Source organism: Lagenorhynchus albirostris, chromosome 11, assembly GCF_949774975.1.
Source record: "Lagenorhynchus albirostris chromosome 11, mLagAlb1.1, whole genome shotgun sequence".
Lineage (NCBI taxonomy): Eukaryota > Metazoa > Chordata > Mammalia > Artiodactyla > Delphinidae > Lagenorhynchus > Lagenorhynchus albirostris.
Window position 1 is genome coordinate 43253478 of NC_083105.1, and position 13716 is coordinate 43267193.

Genomic DNA, 13716 nt, shown 5'->3' on the forward strand with positions numbered 1-13716 from the left:
CTTTTCATCTTGTTTATGGTTTCCTTTGCTGTGCAAAAGCTTTAAATTTTCATTCAGTCCCATTTGTTTATTTTTGTGTTTATTTCCATTTCTCTAGGAGGTGGGTCAAAAAGGATCTTGCTGTGATTTATGTCATAGAGTGTTCTGCCTATGTTTTCCTCTAAGAGTTTGATAATGTCTGGCCTTACATTTAGTTCTTTAATCCATTTTGAGTTAATTTTTGTGTATGGTGTTAGGGAGTGTTCTAATTTCATTCTTTTACATGTAGCTGTCCAGTTTTCCCAGCACCACTTATTGAAGAGGCTGTCTTTTGTCCATTTTATATTCTTGCCTCCCTTATCAAAAATAAGGTGACCATATGTGCGTGGGTTTATCTCTGGGCTTTCTATCCTGTTCCATTGATCTATATTTCTGTTTTTGTGCCAGTACCATATTGTCTTGATTACTGTAGCTTTTTAGTATAGTCTGAAGTCTGGGAACATGATTATCCCAGCTCCGTTTTGCTTTCTCAAGATTGCTTTGGCTATTCGGGGTCTTTTGTGTTTCTATACAAATTGTAACATTTTCTGTTGTAGTTCTGTGAAAAATGCCATGGGTATTTTGATAGGGATTGCATTGAATCTATAGATTGCTTTGGGTAGTATAGTCATTTTCACAATATTGAGTCTTCCAATCCAAGAACATGGTATATCTCTCCATCTGTTTGTATCATCTTTAATTTCTTTCATCACTGTCTTATAGTTTTCTGCATACAGGTCTTTTGTCTCCTTAGGTAGGTTTATTACTAGGTACTTTATTCTTTTTGTTGCAATGATAAATGGGAGTGTTTCCTTAATTTCTCTTTCAGATTTTTCATCAGTGTATAGGAATGCAAGAGATTTCTGTGCATTAATTTTGTATCCTGCTACTTTACCAGATTCATTGATTAGCTCTAGTAGTTTTCTGGTAGCATCTTCAGGATTCTCTATGTATAGTACCATGTCATCTGCAAACAGAGGTAAAGACAGCTTTAATTATTCTTTTCTGATTTGGATTCCTTTTATTTCTTTTTCTTCTCTGATTGCTGTAGCTAAAACTTCCAAAACTATGTTGAATAATAGTGATGAGAATGGACAACCTTGTCTTGTTCCTGATCTTAGTGGAAAAGGTTTCAGCTTTTCACCATTGAGAAAGATATTGGCTGTGGGTTTATCATATATGGCATTTATTATGTTATGGTATGTTCCCTCTATGCATACTTTCTGGAGGATTGTATCATAAATCGGTGTTGAATTTTGACAAAAGCTTTTTCTGCATCTTTTGAGATGATCATATGGTTTTTCACCTTCAGTTTGTTAACGTGATTTATCACATTGATTGATTTGCATATATTGAAGAATCCTTGCATTCCTGGGATAAACCCCACTTGATCATGGTGCATGATTCTTTTAATGTATTGTTGTATTCTGTTTGCTAGTGTTTTGTTGAGGATTTTTGCATCTATGTTCATCGGTGATATTGGCCTATAGTTTTCATTTTTTGTGACATCTTTTTCTGGTTTTGGTATCAGGGTGCTGGTGGCCTCGTAGAATGAGTTTGCGAGTGTTCCTCTCTCTGCTATATTTTGGAAGAGTTTGAGAAGGATAGGTGTTAGTTCTTCTCTAAATATTTGATAGAATTCGCATGTGAAGCCATCTGGACCTGGGCTTTTGTTTGTTGGAAGACTTTTAATCACAGTTTCAATTTCAGTGCTTGTGATTGGTCTGCTTATATTTTCTGTTTCTTCCTGACTCAGTCTCAGAAGGTTGTCCTTTTCTATGAAATTGTGTATTTCTTCAAGGTTGTCCATTTTATTGTCATATAGTTGCTTGTAGTAATCTCTCTTGATCTTTTGCATTTCTGCAGTGTCAGTTGTTGCTTCTCCTTTTTTATTTCTAATTCTATTGATTTGAGTCTTCCCCCTTTTTGTCTTGATGAGTCTGGCTAATGGTTTATCAATTTTGTTTATCTTCTCAAAGAACCAGCTTTTAGTTTTATTGATCTTTGCTATTGTTTTCTTCATTTCTTTTTTATTTATTTCTGATCTGATCTTTATGATATCTTTCCTTCTGCTATCGTTGGGGTTTTTTTTTTGTTCTTCTTTGTCTAATTGCTTTAGATGTAAGGTTAGGTTGTTTATTTGAGATGTTTCTTATTTCTTGAGGTAGAATGGTATTGGTATAAACTTCCTTCTTAGAACTGCTTTTGCTGAAGCCGATAGGTTTTGGGTTGTCGTGTTTTCATTGTCATTTGTTTCTACATATTTTTTGATTTCCTCTTTGATTTCTTTAGTGATCTCTTGGTTATTATGTAGTGTAGTGTTTAGCCTCCATGTGTTTGAATTTTTTACAGATTTTTTCTTGTAATTGATATCTAGTCTCATAGTGTTGTGGTTTGAAAAGATACTTGATATGATTTCAGTTTTCTTAAATTTACCAAGGCTTGCTTTGTGACCCTAGATATGATCTATCCTGGAGAATGTTCCATGAGCACTTGAGGAGAAAGTGTATTCTGTTATTTTTGGATGGAATGTCCCATAAATATCAATTAACTCCATCTTGTTTAATGTATCATTTAAAGCTTGTGTTTCCTTATTTTTTTTATTTTTGATGATCTGTCCATTGTGAAAATGAGGTGTTATGGTCCCCTACTATGAGTGTGTTACTGTCGATTTCCCCTTTTATGGCTCTTAGCATTTGCCTTATGTATTGAGGTGCTCCTATGTTGGGTGCATAAATATTTACAATTGTTATATCTTCTTCGTAGATTGATCCCTTGATGATTATGTTGTGTCCTTCTTTGTCTCTTGTAATAGTCTTTATTTCAAAGTCTATTTTGTCTGATACGAGAATTCCTACTCCAGCTTTCTTTTGATTTCCATTTACATGGAATATCTTTTTCCATCCCCTCACATTCAGTCTGTATGTGTTCCTAGGACTGACGTGGGTCTCTTGTAGGCAGCATATATATGGGTCTTGTTTTTGTATCCATTCAGCCAGTCTATGTCTTTTGGTTGAAGCATTTAATCCATTTACATTTAAGGTGATTATCGATATGTGTGTTACTATTACCATTTTCTTAATTGTTTTGGGTTTGTTATTGTAGGTCTTTCCCTTCTCTTGTGTTTCCTGCCTAGAGAAGTTCCTTTAGCATTTTTTTATAAAGCTGGTTTAGTGATGCTGAATTGTTCTAGCTTTTGCTTGTCTGTAAAGGCTTTAATTTCTCCGTCAAATCTGAATGCCATCTTTGCTGATTAGAGCAATTTTTATTGTAGATTCTTCCCTTTCATCACTTTAAATATGTCCTGCCACTCCCTTGTGGCTTGCAGGGTTTCTGCTGAAAGATCAGCTGTTAACCTTATGGGGATTCTCTTGTATGTTATTTGTTGCTTTTTCCTAGCTGCTTTTAATATTTTTTCTTTGTATTTAATTTTTGATAGTTTGATTAATATGTGTCTTGGCATGTTTCTCCTTGGATTTATCCTGTATGGGACTCTCTGTGCTTCCTGGACCTCATTGACTGTTTCCTTTCCCATATTAGGGAATTTTTCAACTATAATCTCTTCAAATATTTTCTCAGACCCTTTCTCTTCTCTTCTCCTTCTGGGACCCCTATAATTCGAATGTTGTTGCGTTTAGTGTTGTCCCAGAGGTCTCTGAGACTGTCCTCAATTCTTTTCATTCTTTTTTCTTTATTCTACTCTGTGGTAGTTAGTTCCACTCTTTTATCTTCCAAGTCACTTATCCGTTCTTCTGCCTCAGTTATTCTGCTATTGATTCCTTCTAGAGAAATTTTAATTTCATTTATTGTGTTGTTCATCATTGTTTTATTGCTCTTTAGTTCTTCTAGGTCCTTGTTAAACATTTCTTGTATTTTCTCTATTCTACTTACAAGATTTTGTATTATCTTTACTATCAGTACTGCAAAATCCTTTTCAGGTAGACTGCCTATTTCTTCTTCATTTGTTTGGTCTGGTGGGTTTTTGCCTTGCTCCTTCATCTGCTGTGTATTTCTCTGTCTTCTCATTTTGCTTAATTTACCATGTTTGGGGTCTACTTTTTGCAGGCTGTTTTCGATGTCTGCTCCAACTGGCTAAGCTTGGTTCAGTGGGCTGTGTAGGCTTCCAGGTGGAGGGGACTAGTGCCTGTGTTCTAGTGGATGAGGCTGGATCTTGTCTTTCTGGTGGGCAGGTGCACATCCGGTGGTGTGGTTTGGGGTGTCTGTGACCTTTTTATAATTTTAGGCAGCCTCTCTGCTAATGGGTAGGGTTGTGTTCCTGTCTTGCTAGTTGTTTGGGATTGGGTGTCCAGCACTGTTGCTTGCTTGTCGTTGAGTGGAGCTGGGTCTTAGCATTGAGATGCAGATGTCTGCGAGACCTTTTGTCGTTTGATATTACATTTTGCCTGGAGGTCTCTGTTGGACCAATGCCCTGAACTTGGCTCTCCCACCTCAGAGGCACAGGCTTGACACCCGACCAGAGCACCAAGACCCTGTCAGCCACACAGCTCAGAAGAAAAGGGAGAAAAAAATTTAAAAAAATAAATAAAATAAAATATTTAAAATAAAAAAGATTATTAAAAATAAAAAAATTGAAAGTAATAAAAAAAACAAAAAAAGAAAGAACAAAAGAAGAGAGCAACCATACCAAAAAACAAATCCACCAATGATAAGAAGCGCTAAAAACTGTAGTAAAACAACAACAACAACAAATACGGACTCTCAGAATGCTAGGACAAATGGTAAAATCAAAGCTATACAGACAAAGTCACACAAAGAAGCCGACACATACACACTCACAGAAATAGAAAAAGGAAAAAACAAAATATATATCTATACATAAAAAAAAGGAGCAACCATATCAATAAAGAAATCTACTAATGATAATAAACTCTAAATACTAAACCAAGATAAACATAGAACCAAAAGAAATTAGATGCAGAAAGCAAACCCCAAGTCTACAGTTGCTCCCAAAGTCTACCGCCTCAATTTTGGGATGATTCGTTGTCTATTCAGGTATTCCACAGATGCAGGGTACATCAAGTTGATTGTGGAGATTTAATCTGCTGCTCTTGAGGCTGATGGGAGAAGTTTCCCTTTCTCTTCTTTGTTTGCACATCTCCTGGGGTTCAACTTTGGATTTGGCCCTGCCTCTGCTTGTAGGTTGCCTGAGGACCTCTGTTCCCACCCAGACAGGAGGGAGCAGCTGATTAAGGGAGCAGCTGGTTAGGGGGCTCTGGCTCACTCAGGCTGGGGGGAGGGAGGGGTACGGAATGCGGGGCGAGCCTGCACTGGCACAGGCTGGCATGACGTTGCAACAGCCTGAGGTGCGCCATGTGTTCTCCTGGGGAAGTTGTCCCTGGATCATGGGACCCCGGCAGTGGCGGGCTGCACAGGCTGCTGGGAGGGGAGGTGTGGACAGTGACCTGTGCTGGCACACAGGCTTCTTGGTGGCGGCAGCAGCAGCCTTAGCGTCTCATGCCCGTATCTGGTGTCTGCACTGATAGCTGTGACTTGTGCCCATCTCTGGAGCTTGTTTAGGTGGTGCTCTGAATCTCCTGTCCTCGCAAACCCCGAAACAATGGTCTCTTGCTTCTTAGGGAGGTCCATACTTTTCCCTGGACTCCCTCCCAGCTAACTGTGGCACACTAGCCCCCTTCAGGCTGTGTTCACACAGCGAACCCCAGTCCTCTTCCTGGGATCTGAACTCGGAAGCCAGAGCCTTAGCTCCCAGCCCCCAGCCATCCAGACAAGCCTCTCAGGCTGGTGAGTGATGATCAGCACTAATCCTCTGTATGGGAATCTCTCCACTTTGCCCTCTGCACCCCTGTTGCTGCTTTCTCCTCCGTGGTTCCGAAGCTTCTCCCCACCATCCCCGTCTCCGCCAGTGAAGGGCCTTCCTAGTGTGTGGAAATTTTTCCTCCTTCACAGCTCCCTCCCAGTAGTGCATGTCCCATCCTTATTCTTTTTTCTCTGTTTTTCCTTTTTTCTTTTGCCCTACCCAGGTAGTGGGGAGTTTCTTGCCTTTTGGAAAGTCTGAGGTCTTCTGCCAGCGTTCAGCAGGTGTTTTGTAGGATTTGTTCCTCATGTAGATGTATTTCTGATGTATTTGTGAGAAGGAAGGTGATCTCCACATCTTACTCCTCAGCCATCTGGAAGGTCTCCTCTAAGATAGCCCCTTTAACATGTACATTTTCCTGGAATGTTTTGCAATGGATTGACACTCCAAATTATTAAATTTTCAGCTTATGCAAAGCAGACACTGTCATACCACTATTACTGGGATGGAAATTAAGATGGTATAAAGACAATTTAAGAGGTAAACGTCATTGATGTCTATGCAAATTAAAGGACGTGTACTTTTTGAAATGACCAATGATGCAGCAGGGAACTGGTCGTATTTAAATAATTTTACATGCGGATATCCAGTTTTCTAACATCATTTGTTGAAGAGACTCTCATTTCCCTATTGTGTATTTTTCATACGCTTGCCAAAGATCAGTTGACAGTGTAACCATGGGTTTATTTCTGAGTTCTCTATTCTGTTCCATTGGTGTAGACGTCTGTTTTTATGCCAGTACAATACTGTTGTAATTACTGTAGGTTTGTAATATATTTTGAAATCAGAAAATATGTCTCCAGCTTTGTTCTTTCTCAATATTGCTTAAGCTATTTCAGGTCTTTTGTGCTTCCACCTAAAGTTTAGGATTTTAAAAAATTTTTGTAAATAATACCATTAGGATTTTGATAGGGATTATATTGAATCTATAAAAAGCTTTGGGTAGAGTGGACATTTTCACAATATTAAGTCTTCTAACCTATGAACACAGATGTCTTTTGAATTATCTGTGTCTTCTTTAATTTCTTTCATCAGTGTTTTGTAGTTTTCAATGTACAAGTTTTTCACCACCTTGGTTAAGTTTATTTTTCAGTATTTTATTCTTTTTGATACAATTGTAAATGGGATTATTTCTTAACTTTTCTTTTTGGATAGTTCACTCTTCGTGTATAGAAACATAACTAATTTTTGTATATTGATTTTGTATGCTGCAACTTTACCAAATTTATTAGTTCTAATAGTTTTTTGGGGGAGTCTTTAGAGTTTTCTATATATAAGAACATGTCATCTGCAGAGATAATTTTACTTCTTCCTTTCCAATTTGGATGCCTTTTATTTCTTTTTCTTGCCTAATTGCTCTGACTGAGGCTTCCAGTACTATGTTAAATAGAAATGGCAAGAGTGGGCATCCTTGCTTTGTTCCTGATCTTAGAGGAAAGCTTTCAGCTCTTCCAATTGATTATTATGTTAACTGTGGGGGTTTGGTCATATATGGTCTTTATCATGTCGAGGTAAGTTTTTTCTATTGCTAGCTTTTTAAGGCTCTTTGTCATCAAAGAGTTTGTATTTTGTCAGATTCTTTTACTGTATCTATTGAGATGATCATGTGATTTTTATCCTTCATTCTGTTAATATAGTATATCACATTAATTGATTTTCACATGTTGAGTCATCCTTGCATCCCAGGGATATATCTCACAGTCATGATGTATGATCCTCTCTTCAATAAATGGTGTTGGAAAAACTGGATAGCCACATGAAAAGGGATAAAATTGAAACTTTATCTTATGCCATACACAAAAATCAACTCAAAATTGATTAAATATTTAAATGTAAGACCAGAAACTGTAAAACTCCTCGAAGAAAACGTAGAAGAAAAGCATCCTGACATTCGTTTGGGTGATGATTTCTTGTGTGTAACATCAAAAGCACAAGCAACAAAAGCAAAAATAGAAAAGTGGGAGTACATTGTACTAAAAAGCTTCTCTACAGCAAAGAAAATAATTAACAGAGTTTAAAGGCAACCTGTAGAATGGGAGGAAATAATTTCAAACCCTATATCTGATTAATGGTTTAATATCCAAAATACATAAGGAACTACTACAATTCAGCATTTTAAAAATCACATAATTAGATGAAAATAGGCAAAGGACTGAAATAGATATTTTCCAGAGAAAATACATAAATGACCAACAGGTGTTTGATAAGATGCTCAACATTACTAATCATGAGGGAAATGCAAATTAAAAATAGTGAGATATCCCCTCACACCAATTAGGATGTATAAAAAAAAAAAAACCCAGGGCTTCCCTGGTGGCGCAGTGGTTGAGAGTCCGCCTGCGGATGCAGGGGACACGGGTTCATGCCCCGGTCTGGGAGGATCCCACATGCCGCGGAGCGGCTGGGCCCATGAGCCATGGCTGCTGAGCCTGCGCGTCCGGAGCCTGTGCCCCGCAACGGGAGAGGTCATAGCAGTAAGAGGCCCGCGTACTGCAAAAAAAAAAAAAAAAAAAACCCAAAGATAACAAGAATGCAGAGAAATTGGAATCTGTACACTGTTGGTAGGAATGTAAATTGGTGCAGCCACTGTGGAAAGCAGTATGGAGGTTCCTTAAAAAATTAAAAATAGAACAACTACATGATTCATTAATTCCACTTTGGGGTATTTACCCAAATGAATTGTTATCACTGTAAATATCTCTTTGAGATCCTGACAAGTATAATCAGAACATTTCAGGTTTTAATAATTTTTTCTTTATTAGCACAATTCTCAGAGGCAGGTAATTCCAGTAGTTTTATGGTATTCATTGTCTTTATTGCCAAGTTTACTGTGTTTAGGGGTGGTGGTGGTGAGGATCATATTAAAATACATAATTTGAATCATGGTCCATATGAAGCATCTATGATGTTCAATGACCAACTACTGCTATTGTCACAACTTTATATGAGACACAGATTAAAAAAACATGAATGAACAAAAACGTTAAGATCATCTTGTCATAATAATCGAACTCAAGCTCTCAACACTTCAGTAAGTTATTAATTTTGGTCTTCTCTTTTTCATATCTCCCCCCTCCCATCCATTTCTCAGTAGCATTTCTAACAAGGTGAATGGCAAAATACAGATGAGAAGAAGAAATCCCAGTCATTTTTTCAAATAAGATTTTTGGTTAAAACAGTTAAGATGCAGATCTGTAAATTACATGTCATTTAATATCTTTATCAGCTCTTCTCTATCATATCTGATAACTGAGAGTTGTCAATAAAAAGAGGGCTAGAGTTCAGAGGTATAAAGTAGTTGGAATGATTACATGACTTATCAGAAAGGCAATACCCCATGGAAATATACGGGGCTGGGATGAAAGAAAGATGACATTGGGGATTGAATATTACTGAGGTGGACATGAAAAATGAAATGAGAATGACTTGGAAATGAAAAAGGAGAAGAAAGTAATCTTTCCTTTCACCCAGAGAAACAAGGATTTCTTTGGAGAATTTGAGCCTTAGACGAGAACAGGCTAAACATGCATTAATTCATTTGTTATATACTTAGTTCCTGCTGTGTGCTAGACTACAGTATGATAAGGGCTGAGGATGCAGTGATGAACAATACAGGCATGGACCTTCATGGAGCCTTGTAGTTTGAGAACAGATAGTGTTCACTCGGTGTCCACACTAGATCTCTGAAACAGATTCCCTCATCATTCACTTTGTGGTGAGAGTATTTGCACCATACTTCAGGCCATAATAGTAATAGCAAAAAAGGACACTATTTTCTATAATTAATGACATAGAGAGTTCCTTGGGAAAAACCAAACTTATTTAGGTGTCACATCTGTAATATTTTGAAGGGGCTTTTGAAATTTGCTTACAATCATTCATTTTATAAAAGAGATTTATTAAAAGGAATTTAAAGGAGGATTTCAGAAAAATCTGTAAAATATTATATTTTATTTATATATAAGCTATCGAATTGGTGACCATGTGTATTTATATTTTGTCGAATGAATTCCTCAACCCTGTTTTAGCACAACAATAATGATAAACATTGGTAGAGGAGTTAATGTGGATAATTGCCCACTTCAGCTGCTACTGCTGACAGATAAATCCCTAGTAAGGAAATGATTGCAGTCAAGAGCATAATCACCACACCCCAGGGACCTCCAAAGTCTTAATCAAACTTGCTTTTGTTAAGTCATTTTTAACTATTACCTTTACTATTTGAAAGTAGTGATCATGATCTATTGAAGATATATTTTATTTTTAATCTTTGAGGCTTATTACACCATCTGTATGCCAGCTGCCCTTTCATTCTTTTTCAAGTATTAGCTCCTTGATTCACACAAAATTCCCTCTGATGGGTGGTATTATTTTCCCCACTTTGCAGAAGAGTAACCAGTGTGGTTAAGTAATCTGTCCAAAATAATGCAGCTAAATCGCAGATCTGGATTTGCACTAGGGCATTCTGTCTCCTTAGTCTGTATCCCCAAATGCTCTCTGCCTGTAATCCAAGTTAAATTGCATTCTTTGTTTGTATATTTTTTATTGTTATTATGTTTTAAGAAAACCATTAATTTTGGACATTTTAATGACACAATTTTTGATAATTGGAGGGGTCATGCAATTAGTCTGCTTTAGTATTAGGACAGATGAAATCATTAGCTACAATTTTCGAGCTACTCAGTGATAAAGTGTGTTCCTCCATACTGTGTTCCGCCTTCTAATTCTAAGGCTATAGTAAATTTTACTATGCTTATAGGAAGTTTGTCTTTCCTTAAAAATATAAAGCACGGGTTGACGGTTAAAGATTTTGTGATGATAAAAACCACTGTTTCCTGCCAGTTCTTTGTGTCTCTGCTCTTGCTCATAACCCCAGAAGTCCTGTAGCTAAGTCATGGAGTTATGGGGAAATAATTGATACCATGGAATTCTAGAACCATATGCAAGTTGGTGTTAGTAGATATAAAAACTTAAAACTTTCCAGAACAAGCAGATATGCAAAAAGGAAATAGTTACATTTACAAGGAAAACCCTCATCTCTGAGAAAGAGGGAGACTCCTCTCTCCACTGAAATGAGTCAAATACAATCTAGATTTATTTCCTAAATTCTAAGATTAGGTAAATGTGTGATATTTGGCTTCATTCCAAAGCACTAGCATCTACTGATTTATAAATGACCTGGAAATATTTATGCATAAATGAGCATTCGGAGGTGAAGGAGAGAAATCAGCAAAGGGTTATGTCCCAAGAGCCAAAGGAAGAGAACGTTTCAAGCAGGGATAGTCAATAACACACAAACTTCTTCAGGGATAAAGAGAAGACTTAAAGTTGTTTCATACAAGTTTGTTGTGAATTTTTTATTTCTAATACTTTTATTTTTAATATTTTTCTTTCATTAACAAACTTTTTCTGCAACAGTAATAGGTTTTATAATTGGTGCAAATGTAAAAATTCCTACTTATAGGGAAATTGTCTAACATGATTATACTTTAATTTGAATGTTTGCTTGTGAGAATAAGCAGGGGTATTATGACTGCTAGTGGCACTTAGTCTCTACAAAGACTTTGGGGGTAGTGTGGGGAAATAATTTGTGATTATTGCCAATTCCCCTGGGAGGCTGAGTTTGGATTTTGTCAGTTTTGAGCAATAAGTTCTAGAGTAACCATCTAGGAATGCCTCCTAAGGAGCAGGAGAGCTCACCATGAGCCAGGGGAGAGTGAGCAGGAAAGAACTAATAACACCTAATATGGTTTTACAGTAGAGCACTTTGTGCACATGCTGGAAGGAATGTATTGTGCTGCAACATCTTCTAAAGAGCTCAGCATGGACACTATTATGAACACGCACCATAATGTATGTATCATGCCCTAGTACATTTGTATAGCTGTTTTCTCTGATATGCTGTCTCTTCTCCACCTTTTATGTGTCAAAAATTAACTTAATTGCCTCCACTGGGAAGCTTTTTCTGATCTCATAGACTGGATTAGGAATCTTTATTTTCCCACAGTAGCCTGTGCATGATAAAATCAGACCCATTGGTTTCCAAAATAGATTATGAACTTTTCTAAGACAGGCATTATATTCTTCTTCATTTTATTTTAGTCTACTTCCTGACACGTATTATGCACCTTAGTAACCGTTGTTTAACTGAACTAACTTCCTAAAGTTGTGTTAAGAGAATATCACTGTTGTAGGCATCTTCTGAAATCCTTCCCAGTGACTCCTGCCTTCTCAGACCCATACCCTTGTGTGGACTGGACCAAGTGACTTGCCTCTACAAAATAGCATATGGCAAAATAAGTAGAATGTCACTTCTGATATTAGTTTTAAAAGGACCTTGAATTCTATATTGCTCTTACTTTCTCTCTTGCCTTCTTGTTTGCAAGTTCTGATGAAATAAACTCTGAGCTGCCCTATTGCTCTATGGAAAGGGCCACATGGAGAGGTATTAAGGGTGGTTTCTGGTCACCAGACAGTAAGGAACTGAGACCCGCAGTCTGCTTGCCCATGAGAATATGAATCCTGTCAACAACGTGAAAATAATCTTGGAAAAGTATCCGCCCCCACTCACACCTTAAGATGACTGCAGCACAGGCTGACATCTTCATTACAACCTTGTGAAAAACCCAAAGCCAGAGGACCTATGGAGAATAAATTCTGTCATTTTAAGCCATTAAGTTTTGGAGTATCTGTTATTTAGAAATATATAAATTACACAATCATAAAGCCAAAAGCCTAAGATAGACCCCCAAATTACTTATGTGAGTAGATAGGAGATATCAATCACCTTAACATGTTATAAGCAAGACCTGGAAAGTGAAACTTTCCAAGAGAGGAGACACCACAGGCATCCAGATACAAAAGTCAACTATTGCAAAAGAGGGCCCATGATCCTGTAGAAACAAAATGTATCCTAGCATTTGCATTTTATGTTCTTGAAAATTGGTCAGAGGATGTGCCACAAGTGTAAAAATCAATAATTTCTTACCAGATATGATCAATATTTTGAATATTTTTTCAATAATATGTTAAGTGAGGTACAGAGTCTGAGCTTTTCTTCTGAGGTTATATGATAAAAGAGTTGAAATTTAACATACCTCTGTATGATTATCAACTAGGTCCTTTCCACTGAACTATGCCATCCAATCCCACATCAATTACCAGTCCTCCAAGAGAGAAAAGAGTAATATATGCTTATAGCCTGAATTTATCTATAAATGATTCAACTAGAATTCCCCGAAGCTAACGAGATTCTATTCATTCTAGAACTGAGCAAGGAAAAACACTGAACAATAAGACTTGATTGTAGAGATGGAAACAAGATTACACGCAGAGGAAATTGCTGTGTGAGTTATGATATAGCAGGAGAGCAACTTTGAGTTTCAGCTGATGGCCTTTTGTATCATACTTCCTTGGTACAGTGTAGAGAAATAAGAGGAACAAAGCTCAAAATAGAACAAATAGACCACTTAAAGATAGGGAACACAAAACGGGGCATGGAAAATGATGGTGACACATTATTGAACACTTTCCATGAAAAACATACCGAAAACACAGCAAATATTCAATGGTCTACATTATATTTGCTGAAGCAGGACATATACTCAAAAGCATAAATGATGATACAAGGTTAATATTATGATAAAAATAACATTGGCATAAAACTTACTATATTTATACACCTATACAAGCTTTTTCCATTTTCACAAGAACCCTCTAAAGTACGTCTTATTATTTCCATTTTACAGATGAGAAAACTAAAGCTTAGCAAGTCCTCATAAATCAAAAAATAATCTACACAAAACCCAATTAAATGACATAACTGAAAGAAGTATAGTATTTTAAGGCTGGAGTGATAGATA